This window comes from Apodemus sylvaticus, chromosome 2, assembly GCF_947179515.1.
Source record: "Apodemus sylvaticus chromosome 2, mApoSyl1.1, whole genome shotgun sequence".
Taxonomy (NCBI): Eukaryota; Metazoa; Chordata; class Mammalia; order Rodentia; family Muridae; genus Apodemus; species Apodemus sylvaticus.
The window spans coordinates 99,714,594-99,734,595 of record NC_067473.1 but is presented as its reverse complement, the minus strand read 5'-3'; the positions used below and the strand labels follow the sequence as shown (position 1 = coordinate 99,734,595).

The window sequence follows — 20,002 nt, the reverse complement described above, 5'->3', positions numbered from 1 at the left end:
CTCCAATTACCTCCCTCCTTTTTCTCTGTCCTGGTACTCCTCTACAATGCTGGATCAGGCCTTTCCAGGATCAGGGACCTCTTCTTACTTCTTCATGGGAGTCATTTGATATGCTACTTGTGTCTTGGGTATTCAGAGCTTCTGGGCTAGTTAATATCCACTTATCAGTGATTGCATTCCATGTATATTCTTTTGTGATTGGGTTACCTCACTTAGGATGATATTTTCCAGTTCCAACCATTTGCCTACAGATTTCATGAATTGATTGTTTTTAATTGCTGAGTAGTATGCCATTGTGTAAATATACCACATTTTCTGTATCCATTCCTCCATTGAGGGAAATCTGGGTTCTTTCCAGCTTCTGGCTATTATAAATAAGTCTGCTATGAACATAGTGTAGCTACCTCATTCAGTATGATATTTTCTAGTCCCATTCATTGTCCTGCAAAACTCAGGATCTCCTCATTCCTAATAGCTGAGCAGTATTCTATTGTGTAAATGAAGCACATTTTCTGTAAGCATTCTTCTATTGTGGGACATCTGGGTTGTTTCCAGCTTCTGACTATTAAAAACAAGAGTTCTAGGATCATAGTGGAACATATGCCCCTGTGGCATGGTTGAATATCTTTTGGGTATATTCCTAAGAGTGGTATAGCTGTGTCTTTTGGTAGATCTATTTCCAACTTTTTGAGATACACCAGATTGATTTCCAGTGTGGTTGTCCCAGAGTGCAATCTCACCAGCAATGGAGAAGTGTTCTTCTTTCTCCATGTCCTCACCAACATGTGCTGTTGCCTTAAGTTTTGATCTTATCCATTCTTATTGGTGTGAGGTGGAATCTCAGGGACATTTTGATTTTCATTTCTATGATCACTTTGAACTTTGAACCTTTAGGTGTTTCTGAGCCATTCAAGATTTATCTGTTGTGAAATCTCAGTTTAGTTCTATCTTCCTTAATTTATTGGTTTGTTTGGTTTTTTTCATGTTTAGCTTCTTGAGTTCTTTATAAATTTTGGATATTAGCCCTCTATCAGATGTGGGGTTAGAGAAGATTTTTCCCAATTTGTAGCTTGCTGATTTGTCTTATTGATTTTGTTCCTTGCCATACAGTAGCTTTCCAGTTTCATGAGGTCCCATTTATCAATTCTTGATTGTAGAGCCTGAGTCATTAGAGTTCTGTTTAGGAAATTTCCTCCATACCAATGAGTTCAAGGATCATTCCCAGTTTCTCTTCTATTGAATCTGGTTTTATGTTGAAGTCCTTGATCCACTTGGACTTGATCTTTGTGCAAGGTGACAAATATGGAAAATTTTTCATTTTTCTACATATAGACAGCCAGTTAGACCTGCACCATTTATTGAAGATGCTTTCTTGTTTTTCCATTATATATGTTTTGCTGCTTTGTCAAAGATCAAGTATCTGTAAGTGTGGGGTTTTATTTTCTTGTCTTCATTCTATTCCATTCATCAACATGCCTGTCTCTATACCAGTGCCATGCTGTTTTTATCACTATTGCTATGTAGTAAAGCTTAGGGTCAGAGATGGTAATTTCCCCCAGTTGTTCTTTTTTTGTCAACAATTGTTTTCACTATTCTGGTTATTTTTTTTGCCTTTCCAGATGAATTTGAGAATTACTCTTTCCATGTTTTTGAAGAATTGTGTTAGTATATTGATGGAGATTGCATTCAATCTGTAGATTGCCTTTGGTAGAATTGTCATTTTGACTATATTAACTCTGCCAATTTATGAACATGGGAAAGCTCACCATTTTCTGAGATCTTCTTAGATTTCCTTCTTGAGAGACAAGGAGTTATTGTCATACAGATGTTTCACTTGTTTAGTTAGAGTTACACCAAGGTCTACTATTTATGGGTATGGTTAAGGGACTTGTTTCCCTAATTTCTTTCTCAGCCTGTTTATCATTTGTATACAGAAAGGCTACTGATTTAGTTGAGTTAATTTTATATACTGAAGTTGTTTTTTTTCTTTTTAGCTCTAGGCATTTCTGATAGAGCTTTGGTATCTGGTGTCTATCTAGAAAAGTTGTGCATTTTATCTACATTTTCCAGTATTTTTGAGTATAAGCTTTTTTAGTAAGATCTGAAGATTCTTTTGAGTTTTCTCAGTTTCTGTTGTTATATCTCCCGTTCCCTTTCTGATTTTGTCAATTTGAATACTGTCTCTATGCTTTCTGGTTAGTCTGGCTAAGGACTTATCTATCTTGTTGATTCTCTCAAAGAACCATCTTTTGGTTTTGTTGATTCTTTGTATTGTTCCTTTTGTTTTTATTTGGTTGATTCAGCCCTGAGTTTGACAATTTCCTGCCTTTTCCTCCTCTTGGGTGTATTTGCTTCTTTTTGTTCTAGAAATCTCAGATGTGCTGTTAAGTTGCTAGTGTAAGATCTCTCCAGTTTCTTTACCAGGGCACTTAGTGTTATGAATTTTCCTCTCTGCATTGCTTTCACTGTGTCCCATAAGTTTGAGTATGATGTGTAAATATTTTCATTAAATTCTAGGACGTCTTAAATTTCTTTTTTTTTTTTTTTTCATTTCTCCGTTGACCAAGTTATCATTGAGTAGGGAGTTGTTCAGTTTCAATGTGATTTTGGGTTTTCTATTGTTTTTGATGTTATTGAAGACCAGCATTAATATGTGGTGATCTGATAGGAAGCATGCGATTATTTCAATTTTCTTGCATTGGTTGATGGATGTATTGAGACCAATTATATGGTCAGTTTTGAAGTAGGTGTCATGAGGTGCTGAGAAGAAAGTACATTCTTTTATTTTAGGGTGAATCATTTTATAGATATCCCTTAAATCCCTTTAGTTTATAACCTCTATTAATTCCATTGTGTCTCTGTTTCATTTCTGTTTTAATGACCTGCCCATTGGTGAGATTGGGCTATTTAAGACTCCTACTATTATTTTTTGAGCTTCAATGTGTGTTTTGAGCTTTAGTAAAGTGTATTTTATGAATATGGGTGCCATTGGTTTTGGTACATAAATGTTCAGAATTGAGATTTTTCTCTTGATGGATTTTCTCTTTGATGAGTATGAACTGTCCTTCCTCATCATGCTTGATAACTTTTGGTTGAAAATCTATTCTTGGTTATTATGATGGCAACCCCAGCTTCTTTCCTGGGACAATTTACTTTGAAGACCTTTTTCCATCCTGTTATTCTGAGATACTGTTTGTCTCTGTTATTTAGGTGTGTTTCGTGTATGCAGGAAATTACAGGATCTTGTTTGTGTATCCAGTTTGTTAGCTCATATCCTTTTATGTGTAAGTTGAGTCCATTAATACTGAGAGATATTAAAGAGAGATTACTGTTGGTTCCTGATGTGGTTGTTTTTGTTGGTGGATTTATGTGTTTGTGTTTCTCTCCTTTTTGCTTTTTTGTGCGACGCTTAATATCTTGTCTTTTCTTTGGTGTAAGCACCTTACTTGTGTTAAAATTTTCCTTCTAGGATAGTTTGTAGTGCTGGATTGACAGATAGATACTGTTTGAATTTGATTTTTCTGGAATACTTTGGTTTCTCCGTCTATGTTGATTGAAAGTTTTGCTAGGTATAGTAGCCTGGGTTAGCATTTATGTTCTCTTAGAGTCTGTTTGACCTCTGACCAGGCTCTTTTGGCTTTCATAGTCTATGTTGAGAAGTCTGGTATAATTCTGATAGGTCTATCTTTGTAAGTTACGTAGTCTTTTTCTCTTGCAACTTTTAATATTATTCCTTGTTTTGTGATTTTAGTCTTTTGATTATTATGGGACAAGAGGATTTTCTATTCTGGTCCCATTTATTTGGTATTCTAAAGGCTTCTTGTACCTTTGTGTCTATTTCTTTCTTATGTTGGGGAAGTTTTCTTCTATGAAAATTTTGAAGACATTTTCAGGTCCTCTGATCTGGGCATCTTCATTCTCCTCTATTCTGATGATTCTTTGATTTTGTTTTTTCATTGTGTCCTGAATTTCCTGGATGCTTGGATTAGGAAGTTTTTTTATGTTTTGAATTTTCTTTAACAGTGGTTTCAATCTCTTCTATAATTTATTTTTATTTTTTATTAGATATATTCATTATCTACATTTGAAATGATTTACCCTTTCCTGGTCCACACCCCAAAGTCCCATAACCGAACTCCCCTCCCCCTTTTCCTCAATCAACCCCCTCGTGCTTCCCTGTTCTGGTACTACCCTACCATTGCTTCATCGAGTCTTTCCAGGACCATGGGTCTCTCCTCCAACAAGACCATCCTCTGCTGCCTGAGCATCTGGAGCAATGGGTAACACTAAATGTACTATCTGGTTGATGTTTATCCCTGGGAGCTCAGGGAGTACTCGTGGCTCATATAGTTGTTCCTCCTATGGTGCTGCAAACCCCTGCAGCTCCCTGGGTTTCTTTCTCTAGCTCCTCCATTGGGAACCCTGTGATCAGTTCAATGGCTGGCTGAAACTGTCCCCCTCTGTATTTGTCATGCACTAGCATAACCTCCCAGGTGACAGATATATCCAGCTCATCAGTAAGTACTTGTGGGCATTCATAATAGTTTCTGGGCTTTGTAACTGTATATGGAATGGATCATTAGGTGGGTTAGTCTCTTGATGATCTTTCCCTCAGTCTCTGCTCCACACTTTGTCTCTGTATATCCTTCTGTGGTTATTTTGTACCTCCTTCTAAGAAGGACCAGAGTATCCATACTTTGTTTTTCCTTCTTCTTGGGCATCATTTGATATGTGAATTGTGTCTTGGATATTCCAAGCTTCTGGCCTAGTATCCACTTATCAGTGAGTGCTTACCATGTATATTCTTTTTGATTGTATTACTTCACTTTGTATAATATTTTTCAGTTCCACCAATTTGCGTAAGGGATTTCATGAATTCATTGTTTTTAATAGCTGAGTAGTGTATCATTGTGTACACATACCACATTTTCTGTATGCATTACTCCATTGAGGGACATCTGGGTTTATTCCAGCCTCTGGCTATTATAAATTGGGCTATTATGAGCATAGTGAAGCGTGTGTCCTTATTACATGCTGGGGAATCCTCTAGGTATATGCCCAGGAGAGCTTTAACAGGGTCCTCCAGTAGTATAATGCCAAGTTCTCTGAGGAACCGCCAGACTGATTTTCAGAGTGGCTGTACCAGCTTGCAGCACCACCAGCAGTGTAGGAGAGTTCCTCTTTCTCCACATCCTTGCCAGAACCTCCTGTCTCCTGAGTTTTTGCCTTGGCCATTCTGGCTAGTGTGAGGTGAAATCTCAGGGTTGTTTTCATTTGCATTTCTCTCATGAGTTAGGATACTGAACATTTCTTTAGGTGATTCTCAGCCATTCTGTATTCCTCAGGTGAAAATTCTTTGTTTAGCTCTGTACCTCAATTTTCAATAGGGTTATTTGGTTCTCTGGAGTCTAATATCTTGAGTTCTTTTATATATTGGATATTAGCCTTCTGTCAGATGTAGGGTTGGTAAAGAACTTTTCCCAATTTGTTGGTTGCCATTTTGTCCTATTGACAGTGTCCTTTGCCTTACAGATATTTGTAATTTTATGAGGTCCCATTTGTCAATTCTTGGTCTTAGAGAATAAGCTATTGGTGTTCTGTTCAGGAATTTTTTCCCTGTGGCCATGTGCTTAAGGCTCTTCCCCAGTTTCTTTTCTATTAGTATCAGTGTGTCTGGTTTTATGTGATGGTCCTTGATCCACTTGGGGTTGAGCTTTGTACAAGGAGATAAGAGTGGATTAATTAATTAATAAATGCAGGGAATTTGCATTCTTCTGCATGCTGACCTGCAGTTGAACCAGCATTATTTGTTGAAAAGGCTATCTTTTTTCCACTGGCTGGTGTTTGCTTCTTTGTCAAAGATCACGTGACCATAGGTGTGTGGGTTCATTTTTGGGTTTTCAATTCTATTCCATTGATCTACCTGTCTTCTTTGTACCAATACCATGCAGTTTTTAACACTATTTCTCTGTACTACTGTTTGAGGTATTGGATACTGATTCCCCAAGATGTTCTTTTACTGTTGATAATAGTCTTAGCTATTCTGGGTTTTTTTTTTTTTTATTCCATATGAATTTTAGAATTGCTCTTTCTAACTCTATGAAGAATTGAGTTGGGATTTTGATGGGGATTGCATTGAATATGTATATTGCTTTTGGCAAGATCACCATTTTTACTATATTAATCCTGCCAATCCAAGAGCATGGAAGATTTTTCTATCTTCTGAGGTCTTCTTCAGAGATCTGAAGTTCTTGTCATACAGCTCTTTCACTTGTTTGGTTAGAGTCACACCTACATACTTTATATTGTTGGTGACTATTGTGAAGGGTATCTGTTCCCTCATTTCTTTCTCACGCTGTGCCAATCTCTTCTAAGATATCTTCTACACCTGAAATTCTGTCTTCTGTCTCTTGTATTCTGTTGGTGATATTTATTTCTGTAATTCCTGATCTCTTTGCTAAATTTTCCATTTCCAGGTTTGCCTCCATTTACATATTCTTTATTGTTATTGATAGGATTTTAGATCAGCTTCCTGATTTTCAGATGTGTTCATGTATTCAGGGCTTTCTGTGGTGAGAGAACTAGGTTCTGATGATGCCAGGTATATTGGCTTCTGTTGTTTATGGTCTTGTTCTTATTTCTTGCCCTTTAGTTATCCCTGGTGTTTGCTGGTCTGGGTGTCTTTGTCAAGTGTCTGTTTCTTTTGTCTCTAGGTTGCTTCAGTTCTCTCAGTAGGCATGAGTCCCTGGCTGTAGTAGACCACATGTGGAGACTTCCAACTAGGGGCTCTTTTGAGGGGCAGAGAGGCTGCTGATTTGCTGCTCTCGATGAAGTAGATCTCCTGGGAGGCCTTTGAACTATTGGGTCTTCAGAGCATCAGTCAAGCTCTTTTCCTGTGTGAAAATGTTCTCCAAGGGTTGTTTATGGACTGTCATTTCTGTTTCCCTGTGTGCAGCAGAACTCCAGGTAGGCGTTCAGTCTGTTAGGTCAGTTGCGCTGCTTGCAACAGAGCACCAAGGAGGTCTTCAAACTGTGGTGTCTTCAGGTGAGCAGACAAGGTGGTAATCATTTGCTCAGTTGCCCAGTGTGCAGTGGATCTCCTGGAACGCCTTCCCACTGTGATATAAGTTACCCCTAATGGAATATTTTCCTCTTTGCTTGACATTCTTGTCAGGATGAGCTTTCATTTGTGTTTTGATAACAGCAATTCTCACGGGTTTAATATGGAATGTCAAAGTAGTTTGATTGGCATTTACCTATAGGGTAAGGATGTTTAAGATTTAAGTGTTTCTCATCCAATCAAGATTCCAGGTTAGAAGCATACATATTATTTTACATCCTGAATTTAATTTTAAAACTAGGGCATGAGTTACAGTAATCAGACCAAAAGGAAATTACCCGTATAGGTGTTATAAAAGTAATTTACTAAATTAAAAGATGATATTACTTTTCAGTTATTTCAGTTCAGGTAAGAAATTCAATTTTTTGTATATATATTTTTTATTTCCTATATTCATTGTTTACATTCCAAATGTTTTCCCCTTTCCCAGTTCCCCCCTCCCAATATGTCCTACAAGTCCTCTTCTCTCCATCCATTCTCCAATCATTCCCCCTCCCTTTTCTCTGTCCTGGTACTCCCCTACAGTGCTGGATCAAGCCTTTCCAAGATCAGGGCCCTAATCTTCCTTCTTCATGGGAATCATTTGATATGCTAATTGTGTCTTCAGTATTCAGAGCTTCGGGGCTAATTAATATCCACTGATCAGTGGTTGCATGCCATGTGTATTCTTTTGTGATTGGGTTATCTCACTTAGGATGATATTTTCCAGTTCCAACGATTTGCTTAAAAATTTCATGAATTCATTGTTTTAAATTGCTGAGTAGTATTCCATTGTGTAAATATACCACATTTTCTGTATCCATTTCTCCACTGAGGGACATCTGGGTTCCTTCCAGCTTCTGGCTATTATAAATAAGGCTGCTATGAACATAGTGGAGCATGTGTCCTTATTGCATGCCGGAGAATCCTCTGGGTATATGCCCAAGAGTGGTATAGCCAGGTCCTCTGGAAGTGTCACGCCCAGTTTTCTGAGGAATCGCCAGACTGATTTCCAGAGTGGTTGTACCATCTTGCAACCCCACAAGCAGTGGAGCAGTATTCTTCTTTCCCCACATCCTCTCCAATACCTGCTGTCTCCTGAGTTTTTAACCTTAGCCATTCTGACTGGTGTGAGGTGAAATCTCGGGGTTGTTTTGATCTGCATTTCCCTAATGACTAATGATGTTGATCATTTCTTAAGGTGCTTCTCAACCATCCAAAATTCTTCAGGCGAAAATTCTTTACCTCTGTACCCCATTTTAATAGGGTTATTTGGTTCCTAGGGGTCTAACTTCTTGAGTTCTTTGTATATATTGGATATTAGCCCTCTATTGGATATAGGGTTGGTGAAGACCTTTTCCCAATTTGTTGGTTGCCGTTTTGCCCTTCTGATGGTGTCCTTTGCCTTACAGAAACTTTGTAATTTTATGAGGTCCCATTGGTCAATTCTTGATCTTAGAGCATAAGCTATTGGTATTCTAATCAGGAACTTTTCCCCTGTGCCCTTGTCCTCAAGGGTCTTCCCCAGTTTCTCTTCTATTAGTTTCAGTGTGTCTGGTTTTATGTGGAGGTCCTTGATCCATTTGGAGTTGAGCTTAGTACAAGGAGATAACAATGGATCAATTCGCATTCTTCTGCATGCTGACTTTCAGTTGGACCAGCACCATTTGTTGAAAAGGTTATTTTTTTTCCACTGGATGTTTTCAGCTCCTTTGTCGAAGATCAAGTGACCATAGGTGTGTGGATTCATTTCTCAGTCTTCAATTCTATTCCATTGCTCCATTTGTCTGTTACTTTGCCAATACCATGCAGTTTTTAACACTATTGCTCTGTAGTATTGCTTGAAGTCAGGGGTACTGATTCCCCCAGAATTTCTTTTGTTGTTGAGAATAGTTTTAGTTATCCTGGGTGTGTTGTTATTCTAGAGGAATTTGAGAATTGCTTTTTCTAACTCTATGAAGAACTGAGTTGGGGTTTTGATGGAGATTGCATTGAATCTGTATATTGCTTTTGGCAAGATGGCCATTTAACTATGTTATTCCTGCCAATCCACGAGTATGGAAGATTTTTCCATTTTCTGAGGTCTTCTTCGATTTCCTTCTTCAGAGACCTGAAGTTCTTCTCATACAGATCTTTTATTTGTTTGGTTAGAGTCTCACCAAGATCCTTTATATTGTTTGTGGCTATTGTGAAGGGTGTCATTTCCCTAACTTCTTTCTCAGCCTGCTTATCCTTTGAGTATAGAAAGGCAACTGTTTTTCTTAAGCTGATTTTATAACTAGCCACTTTGCTGAAGTGGTTTATCAGTTGTAGGAATTCTCTGGTGGAAGTTTTTGGGTCACTTAAGTAGACTATCATATTATCTGCAAATAGTGATAATTTGACTTCTTCCTTTCCAATTTGCATCCCCTTGACCTCCTTATGTTGTCTAATTGCTCCAGCTATAACTTCAAGTATTATATTGAAAAGGTATGGAGAGAGGGGGCAGCCTTGTTTAGTCCCTGATTTCAGTGGGATTGCTTCAAGTTTCTCTCCATTTAGTTTGATGTTGGCTACCGGTTTGCTGTATATTGCTTTAACTATGTTTAGGTATGGGCCTTGCATTCCTGTTCTTTCCAAGACTTTTAACATGAAAGGATGCTGAATTTTATCAAATGCTTTTCCAGCATCTAATGAAATGATCATGTGTTTTTTTTCTTTGAGTTTATTTATGTAGTGGATTGCATTGATGGATTTCCTTATATTGAACCATTCCTGCATCCCTCTGATGAAGCCTACTTGATCATGGTGTTAGTATGTCTTGTTGTCACTGACTGGTGTTTGAACCTCCTGTTAAGGCTATTTCTGCACAGCTGGATGACTGTGTTTCCCCTGGCACAGATTGCTGTTTTGCTGCCCTCCTCTTGAGTGCTGTTGGAGCCCTGGTGTGTTCTGCCCCAAGCAATGTTATACTTGGGTTGTCTCTGTGGACCAAACGTGGTGCTGCCTCTCTTCTCTGTCAGAGTGTGAAGACTGTGGCGGGGATCCCGCATGGCACAGGACCCATGCCTGGCTGGCTCACAGATGATCAGCTGCTCAGCCCAGGACCTGCGCGCAGGCGGCAGTCTGCAGCTTGGTGGTCTTAGTCCTCAGAAGTCTTATACCTGGGATATTTGGCCTTTTTCTTTTACTTCCTTTAATATTCTTTCTTTGTTTAGTACATTTGGGGTTTTGATTATTATGTGACGGGAGGTATTTCTGTTCTGGTCCAGTCTGTTTGGAGTTCTATAGGCTTCTTTTATATTCATGGGCTTCTCTCTCTTTAGGTTAGAGAAGTTTTCTTCCACATTTTTGTTGAAGATATTTGCTGACCCTTTAAGTTGTAAATCTTCCCTCTCATCTATGCCTATAATCCTTTGGTTTGGCCTTCTCATTGTGTCCTGGATTTCCTGGATGTTTTGGGTTACAATTTTTTTTTGCATTTTGCATTTTCTTTAACTGTTGTGTCCATGGTTTCTATGGTATCTTTGGCATCTGAGATTCTTTCTTCTATCTCTTGTATTCTGCTGTTGATATTTGCATCTATGGCCCCTGATTTCTTCCCAAGGTTTTCTATCTCCAAAATTGTCTCCCTTTGCGATATCCTAGATTTTTTCTACTTCTGTTTTTAGATCCTGGATGCTTTTGCTCAGTTCCTTCACTTGCTTGTTTGTGTTTTCCTGTAATTCTTTAAGAGATTTTTACATTTCCTCTCTCATGACTTCTGCCTATTGACCCAAGTTCTCCTGTATTTCTTTAAGTGATTTTTGCATTTCCTCCTTATTGACTTCTATCTTTTGACCCATCTTCTCTCGCATTTCTTTCAATGATTTGTGTGTTTCCCTTGAAAGGGCTTCTAACTTTTGATCCATTTTCTCCTGAATTTCTTTAAGAGATTTATTTGTGCCCTTAATGTGTTCCTCTAACAGCATCATGACCAGTGATTTTACATCCAAATCTTGTTTTTCAGGTGTGTTTGGGTTTCCCAGACTTGGTGGTGTTGGAGAGTTGGGTTCAGATGGTGCCATATTGCCTTGATTTCTGTTGGTAAAATTCCCAAGTTTGCTTTTGCCATCTGGTTATCTCTGGTGTTAGTATGTCTTGTTGTCACTGACTGGTGTTTGAACCTCCTGTTAAGGCTATTTCTGCACAGCTGGATGACTGTGTTTCCCCTGGCACAGATTGCTGTTTTGCTGCCCTCCTCTTGAGTGCTGTTGGAGCCCTGGTGTGTTCTGCCCCAAGCAATGTTATACTTGGGTTGTCTCTGTGGACCAAACGTGGTGCTGCCTCTCTTCTCTGTCAGAGTGTGAAGACTGTGGCGGGGATCCCGCATGGCACAGGACCCATGCCTGGCTGGCTCACAGATGATCAGCTGCTCAGCCCAGGACCTGCGCGCAGGCGGCAGTCTGCAGCTTGGTGGTCTTAGTCCTCAGAAGTCTTATACCTGGGATATCTCAGTACCTGTGCTTGCCTGCCTGGTTAGCCTGAGCACAAAGATGTCAGCTGCCAAATTCCCGCAGGACACAGGACTCACACCTGGCTGGCTCACAGACAACCGGGCGCAGGCGGTGGCCCACCACTCGGCGGTCTGCTTCCCCAGAGGTCTTAAACTTGGGCTATCTTGGTATCTGGGGTCACCTGTCCTGTCTGCCTGTGCTCAGAGGTGTCATCTGCTGACTTCCTGCAGGGCTCAAGACCCACACCTGGCTGGCTCCCAGACGATCTGCTTCTCAGCCCAGGACCTGGGCGCAGGCAGCAGACCGCAACTCGGTGGTCTTAGTACCCAGACCCAGATATCTTATACCCGGGATATCTCGGTACCTGGGGTCGCCTGTCCCATCAGCCTGAGCACAAAGATGGAGGCTGCCAACTTCCTGCAGGACACCTCTATTATTTATTTATATTTATTGTAGTCAGTCAAAGTAAAAGTTATAATTTCAATTTTTCTATGTTTGTTCACACTTGCTTTATACCTTAATTTGAAATCAATTTTGAAGAAAGTTCTAAGAACTGCCTATAAGAAACTCTTTACTTTAGTATTTGGGTGAAATATTCTACAGATATCAAGTCATTTGTTATATGATGTAATAAACTCCGTATTTGTATATTCTATTATTATATGCTATTTCTCTGTTACTTTTTTGTAGGTTGACATGTCTAAGGGTGATTGCGGGGTATACATATCATCCACTGTCATTGTGCTGGAGTTAACATGTAATTTTTAGTCTCATTATATTTTTAAGTTAATGGTTATGACTGTTTTTGTTTTGTAACTGCTTATGCTTGTAACATTCTCTTTTCAAAAAAATTATTTAGTTATTTTATGTATGAGTACATTGTTGCTGTCTTCAGGTACATCAGAAGAGGTTAGTTGTGACCTACCATGTGGTTGTGGGAGTTGAACTCAGGACCTTTGGATGAACAGTTAGTGCTCTTAACTACTGAACTATCTCTCTAGCCTCATAATATTCTTGAATACGTAATATTCCTAATGGTTGTGAGCCACCATGTGGTTGCTGGTAGTTGAATTCAGGACCTTTGGATGAATAGACAGTGCTCTTAACTACTGAGCCATCTCTCTAGCCTCATAATATTCTCTTGATGGATTCATCTGTTATCGTCTAAGAAGTACCCAACTTTATTGTATTTTGTATTTAAAGTCTATTTTTTGTTAGACTCTAGGATATGTATACATTCTACTAACATTGCACTCATGTATTATGGTCATCAATTTTATTGTGTGATTGAAAATGGAAGATGAGCAATTGAAAGCTTATAAGAACTCTGGGTCTAGTAGTTGGTAATCTGTTGCAAGAGGCCCTGCTAATGATACTGTATCATAAGAATGAGAGCATGCCAATATTACATATGCTTTTATAAAAAATCAGTTCTAAATGTTATCTAAACTAAAAAGAAACAAATGTATTTATTTTAGAGCAAATAAATCATGTAAATTTAATTATTAAAGTTACTAGTACCTGGTATTTATCAAATGCACTATTCATAGAAAAAGTCATACAAACTGTATATTTAAATTTTGATCTTAAATCAGTATTTCAGGATATTTTGTGAAAGGTGCTTTATTATTACTTATATTCCAAAGAGTATCACAATGTCATTTTTCGGAGTTTTAGGCATGTATTTGGGAGTATTCTTTTCTTCCTTCCTTCCTTCCTTCCTTCCTTCCTTCCTTCCTTCCTTCCTTCCTTCCTTCCTTCCTTCCTTCCTTCTTTCCTTCCTTTCTTTCACAATCCAGCAATTTTTACTCTCCTCTTGTGGTCTTCCTCCCACAGTTTCTCTCTTCTTTTTCTTCCCTTGCTTCAGAAAAGGTGCTCACTTCCCCAACTGACCTTCCTCTTTCCTGAAGCCTCAAGTCTCTGGATATTAGGAGTTCACTGAAGCCAGACTAGGTAGTCCTATGCTACAAATGTGCCAGAGCCCTCAGACAAGCCCCTGTATGTTGTCTAGTTGGTGGCTCAGTCTCTGGGAGCTCCCTGGAGAGTCCATTCTGTTGAGACTCCTGGTTTTCCTATGGGGTAGCTTTCCCATTCAGGTTCTTCAGTCCTTCCCCTAATTCAACCATAGGAGTCTATGACTTCAGTCCAGTGGTTGGGTGAAAGTATTTGCATCCATCTCAGTCATCTCCTGGTATGGCCTCTCAGAGGACTGTCATGCTATGCTCCTGTCTAAATGCACATCATAGCATCAGTTACAGATGATGTGTTTCATTTACACAATACAATATAATATTGTTCATATATTCAAAATGAAGGCTTTATGAAATTTGCGGGGAAGTGGATAAAACTAGAAAGCATCCACCTGAGTTAGTAACCCAGACCCAAAAGAACATGAGTGGTATGTACTTACTGATAAGTGGATATTAGTCAAAAAGCACAGAATGTCCATGACACAAATCACATACCATAAGAAATTAAAGAAGAAGGAAGGCCTAGGTGAGAATGCTTAAATGTCACATAGAAGGGGAACAAAATAATTGTGCAATGCAGAGGGAGGGATGGATCTGTGAGGAAAAGGGGATGGGAAGGGGAAAAGATGAGCAGAATCAGGTAGTGGGGAGACAGACAGGAGAGAAGACCAGAGAGTCAGGAGAATATACAGCTGCTGGAGGTGAGATTTGGGGTAACCTTTAGAAAGTCCCAGAGATCTAGCATAAAGCAGAATTCCAGGACTTTTCATGGGTATTCTTAGGCAAAATGTCCAATGGTGTGTAGATGGAACATGAAGAGATCACCTACAGAAGTTAGTCAGGGCTCAGTGGAAGGATGGGCACATCAAATCACTTGCAAAACTTTTGACCTAGAATTCTTCTTGTCTATAGAAATGCAGGAACAAAAATGGAGCAGACTGAAGGAATGACCTACCAATCACTTAGCTTACTTGTGATTCATACCACAGGTAACCATCAAACCTTTAAACTATAGTATATTATGCATGCAGACAAGAGACAAGAACAGAACACAAATAGAGAACATATGGGTTTTTTTGTTTGTTTGTTTGGGACTGTTTTTGCTGCCCTTGTTTCCAAGGCTACACATCCCTCTGAAGTATTTTTATCTCTTTTCTATTTTTTAATTTATTTACATTTCAAATACTACCCTGTTTCCGAGTTTTCCCTTCAGAAAACCCTTATCCTATCCTCCCTACTCCTGCTTCTATGAGGGTGCTCCCCTACCACCCATTCACTCCTGCATCCCTCCCCTGGGATTCCTCTACACTTTGGCTTTAAGCCTTCCTAGGACTAAGGGCCCCTTCTCGCACTGATGTTCCACAAGGTCATCCTGTGCTACATATGCTGCTTGAGCCATGGGTCCCTCCAAGTGTCCATGGGTCCCAACATTTTGGTTGGTAATTTAGTCCCTGAGATCTCTGGGGGGGGAGTATGGTGGCATAATATTATTGTTCTTCCTATGGGTTGCAAGCCATTTCAGATCCTTTATTTCTTTCTCTAAATCCTCTATTGGGGACCCTGTGCTCAGTCCTTTATTGGCTACTAGGACCCACCTCTGAATTTGGCAGAGCCTCTCAGGAGACACCTATATCAGGCTCCTTTAAACAAGTACTTCTTGGCATCTGGGTTTGGTGTCTGTATATGGGATGAATCTCAAGGTAGGGCAGTCTCTGGGTGCTCTTTCCCTGAGTCTCTGCTCTATACTTTGCCTCTGAATTTTATCCCATAAGTTTTTTGTTCCCCTTTCTAAGAAGGACTGAAGAAACACACATTTGTCTTCCATCTTCTTGAACTCCATGTGTTCTGTGAAATTTATCTTTGATATTCCAAGATTTTGGGCTAATATCCACTTGTCAGGCTCCTATCAACATGGATCTCTTGGCATACACAAGTGGGTCTGAATTTGGTGACTACGTAACAAAAAATCCATTAATATGTAAAACTATTCTCAACAGTAAAAGAACGTCTGGAGGAATCACCATCCCTGACCTCAAGCTGTATTAGTGATAAAATTGCATTGCATTGGTACAGAGACAGATAGGAAGATCAATGGAATAGAATTGAAGACCCAGAAATAAGCCCACACATCTATGGTCACTTGATCTTTGGCAAAGGAGCTAAAACAATCCAGTGGAAAAAAGAAAGCCTTTTCAACAAATAGTGCTTGTTCAACTGGTGGTCAGCATGTAGAAAAATGCAAATCAATCCACTCTTATCTCCTTGTACAAGCTCAAGTCCAAGTGGTTCCAGAACCTCCAAATAAAAGCAGATTCACTGAAACTAATAGAAGAAAATGTGGGCAAAGATCCTTGAATACATGGGCACATGGGAAAATTTCAACAGAACACTAATGGCTTACAGTCTAAGATAAAGCGTTGATAATGGCACTCCATAAAACTTCAAATTTCTGTGAGGCAAAGGACACTTTCAATAGGACAAAACAGTAACCAAGAAATTTGGAAAAGATCTTCACTAATCCTACATCTCATAGAGGGCTAATATCCAATATGTACAAATACTTCAAGGATTTAGACTCCAGGGAAACATATAACTCTTAAAAAATTTGGAACAAAGCTAAACAGTAATTTCTCAACTGAGGAAGCTTGAAGCACCTAAAGAAATGCTCAACATTATTAGACTTTAGAGATGCAAGGTGTATCCCTGAGGTTCTACCTCACAACAATCAAAATATTTATGATCAGAGAATCAGGTAACTGCAGATGCTGGCAAGGATCTAGAGAAAGTGTTAACCCTCCTTCGTAGTTGTTGGGATTGCAAGTTGGTTCACTCACTCTGGAAATCAGTCTGGCAGTTCCTCAGAAAAATAGACACATAGTATTATCTGAGGACCCAGCTATACCTACACTCCTGGGCATATACTCAGTAGATGCCTCAACATGGAATAAAGACACATGGTTCCCCATGTTTCTAGCAGCCATAGTTATAATAGCCTGAGCTGGAAATAATCCAGATGCCCTTCAACAGATGAATGTATACAGAATATGTAGTAAATTTACACAATGAAATACTACTTGGCTATTAAAACAATGAATTTATGAAATTCTTAAGCAAATATATGGAACTAGAAAATATCATCCTGAGTGAGGTAACCCAGTCAGAAATGATCACACATGGTATGTACTCACTGATAAGTGAACAATAGACAAAGTGTGTGGAATTCCTACAATATAACTCATGGAACATATGAAGCTCAAAAGGAAGGAAGAACAAAGTCCTACTTATAAGGGGGAACAAAATAATCAAGAGAAGTAGAGGATGGGAGGGACTTGGGAAGAAGAGAAGATGGTGAGGTTGTAAAGAAAGGCAGATTCAGGTAGAGATGAAGAGATGAAGATGTATGGAGAGTCAGGAAATTGAACAGAGGTGTGTAGCAATGAGTTATGGGGAACAGGGAATATCCAACAGAAGTCCTAGATCCCAGGAAAGCAAGAGGCTCCTAGGACCCCTCAGAGATGATGTTAGCTGAAATTCCCCCACAAAGTGGAGGGAGAAACTGTAGAGACCATATCCAGAGGTCCAGAGTTTAGTCATGCCTCCCAGGTTGAGGGATGGAGCCATACACTCATCTCCAAAATTTTAACCAGAATTGTTCCTGTCTAATAGAATTACAGAGACAAATATTGGAGTAGAGATCGCAGGAGTGGCCATGAAGAGACAGCTCCACCTGGGAACCCATCCCACAGGCAGACACCAAACCCAGACACTATTGCAGAAGCCAAGAAGTGCTTGCTGTCAGGAGCCTGATACAGCTGTCTTCTGGGAGCCTCTGCCAGATCCTGACCAATACAGATGAGGATTCTCATAGACAACCATTAGACTGAGCAGAAGGGACCTAAAGGAGGAATCACATGAAGGACTGGAGGAGTTGAAGGGACCTTATACGGTACCAATGGAAGGGGAGACCATTTGTCCTTTGAAGGCTTGATGTTGCAGTGTAGAGGAATGCTAGGTGAGTCAGGCATGGGTAGGTGGTTGTCAGAGCACCCTCATTTAATAAGGTTAAGGGGGGATGGGATAGGGTGTTTGTAGTGGGGAATCTGGGAAAGGTGATTACATTTAAATGTAAATAAATAAAGTATCCAACCTTAAAAGACAGAAGGGGTTCATTTGGACTTTCAAAATGTTAGACTGTATGAAAGGAGAAGGAAGGCAGCAGGTGGAAGACTTGGTAGCTGGAGCAGAAGCTCACATCTCAACTTGTATGTATGTATGTATTTATGTATGTATGTATGTATGTATGTATGTATGTATGTATGTGTATTCATGTATGTATGTTTGTATATATGTGTACCACATGTGTGCTTAACTGGAAATATAAATGGCTAAGAATCATCATGTAAATGCTTGGAATGAATCAACCCTCATTCTTTTATAAGAGAAGCAAGTGTTCTTAAATACTGAGTTGAGTCTCTATCCCCAAACCTTTCTTTTAAAAATATTTCTCCTTTTTCATCTTTTCCATTCCTTCTGTCTCTACTCCACCTCTCTCTCCCTCTCTCTCCCTGTCTCTTCTTCTCTCTCCCTCCCTCTCTCTGTCTCTCTGTCTCTCTGTCTCTGTCTCTCTATCTCTCTCCCCTTTCTCTCTGCCATTCTTGAATTTTTTTTTACAGGAAGTTGACTGCCAAATGCTGTATGATACTTTCAACAGTTACTAGATGTTAATGCAGGTGAAGTCAAGGGTTGAGGGAACCATCAGGGTTTCTGCAGCAAGGTTCAAGGAAACTCACATGCCCTTCCTAAGAAGTGGGCAGGCTAACGGGTAATTAGACAGATGGCATTTGTTACCAACAGACCCTGGGCACCAAAGTTCAGAGTCAACTGCACACACTTGGAATGGACTAAGCAGATTGGTGCTGTACAGAGATAGAGGGCACAGACTTTTACCATATACCTCTCTGCTTGCAGTGCTGGGATAGACTCACTTCAGTGATACAGCAAGAAGCCTGTGCAGAAGTTTGTGCCTTCTTTAAGGGATACTTGCAAACATTCCCTGATGCCCAATTACTTCAAGATACTTTATTTTCAAAATTGGTCACAACTTAAGCTTTTGGCCCATACTACCAATGTACAAACTACAATGCTTGCTCAGCATCTTAGTAGCACACATTAGTATCATGTATGAAAAGTGAATAAAATCCATAGAAAACAAATATTCAAAGTTTCCACAGGATCACAGTTAAGCGTGACCCCCCTATCTTCTTGCCTTCCATACTGCAATGATGCCATCCTTACTCTTAAAAAGACATTCCAACCTAGTAGTAATTAAGTTAAATGCTGCCCCCCCCAATTCCTTAATTCAAGCTAAACTTGCAGGCAAGAGCTACAAGAATGGCATATACACATTGATACTAGCAGAAGCACAGGCTGTAGTGTGATGGTCCATCCTGCCATCCTGGGCACAAGACATGGTCAGAGAGGTGACATCCTGCTCCTCCACTTCCAGTGGGAATTCATGGCTCTGGATCTGTTCAATGAGTTGTCACATTGGCCATGATGTTTGGCCTCTGAAATCATTGAAAGTAGAATCAGTAACAATGGTGTATGCATCCATGTTCTTAGACAGCATCCAATCACCCATATTCATTTCAGGAAGTTAAGTTATGGAGCTCAAGTTTCTGATCAAGGACATCACATATTGAGCCCCAGATGATGGATGGATAATACTTCTCAACTGGCTTGGGTCTCTTCTGCAGCAGGGCCTTCACATGTGCATAATCATAAAGAATGCAGTTAAACAATCCATACACTCCATCATTCACATAATAATGAAGGTTTGCTCATTTGATTCATCTTCATCATCAGAGGCAGTTTGCTTCTTCCATGTGTGAAAGTTGATCATAGTATCTGTCCAACTCAGCTATTATTCTCCTTCAAGAGTCTGATAGGAATTACTTGTCCAGAGCTTGGTTCATCACACTGGTGATCTTTTCAAATGTAAACTTTGTACCAACAGCAGCTTGGGTGCTCACTGTGGCTTTCTTTCATTACACTTGGCTGTGTAACACAGGGAAGAAATTTAGCCACCTCAGTTGATTCTTTAGAGTGTCTCAGGTCTCCAAAATAGAAAGCATCCTTATCATCAGAGGAAAAGACTTCATTCATTCTTTTGGTCCAAAATGCCCTTCACATTAAAGCCTTCATTGAGGATATGGCAGTCAAACTCTTCCTTAGTAAAGCTGCTCATGGTTCTCTATGTGCCTTCAGAAAACCTAGAGATTGAAGTAGATTATCACCTGCTCATCTCAAGGCCAACTTACGCAAGATTTCTAAATTCTGTCTCTTCAAAGCAGTGAAAACACTCACAGTACAGGGGTGCAGCTTGCTGTTCCCACAGAGACTCTACCACAGAACTGGAGGAGTGCCATGTTATCTACAGGATTCTGCCTCATCAATGC

General features: G+C 39.7%; 1 pseudogene; it reads right to left on the bottom strand.

The window, feature by feature from the left end:
• The window catches only part of LOC127677133 (ornithine decarboxylase-like), a 137,991-nt pseudogene extending 118,198 nt beyond the window's left edge, over positions 1 to 19,793 (bottom strand).
• Between the last annotated feature and the right edge of the window lie 209 nt (positions 19,794 to 20,002).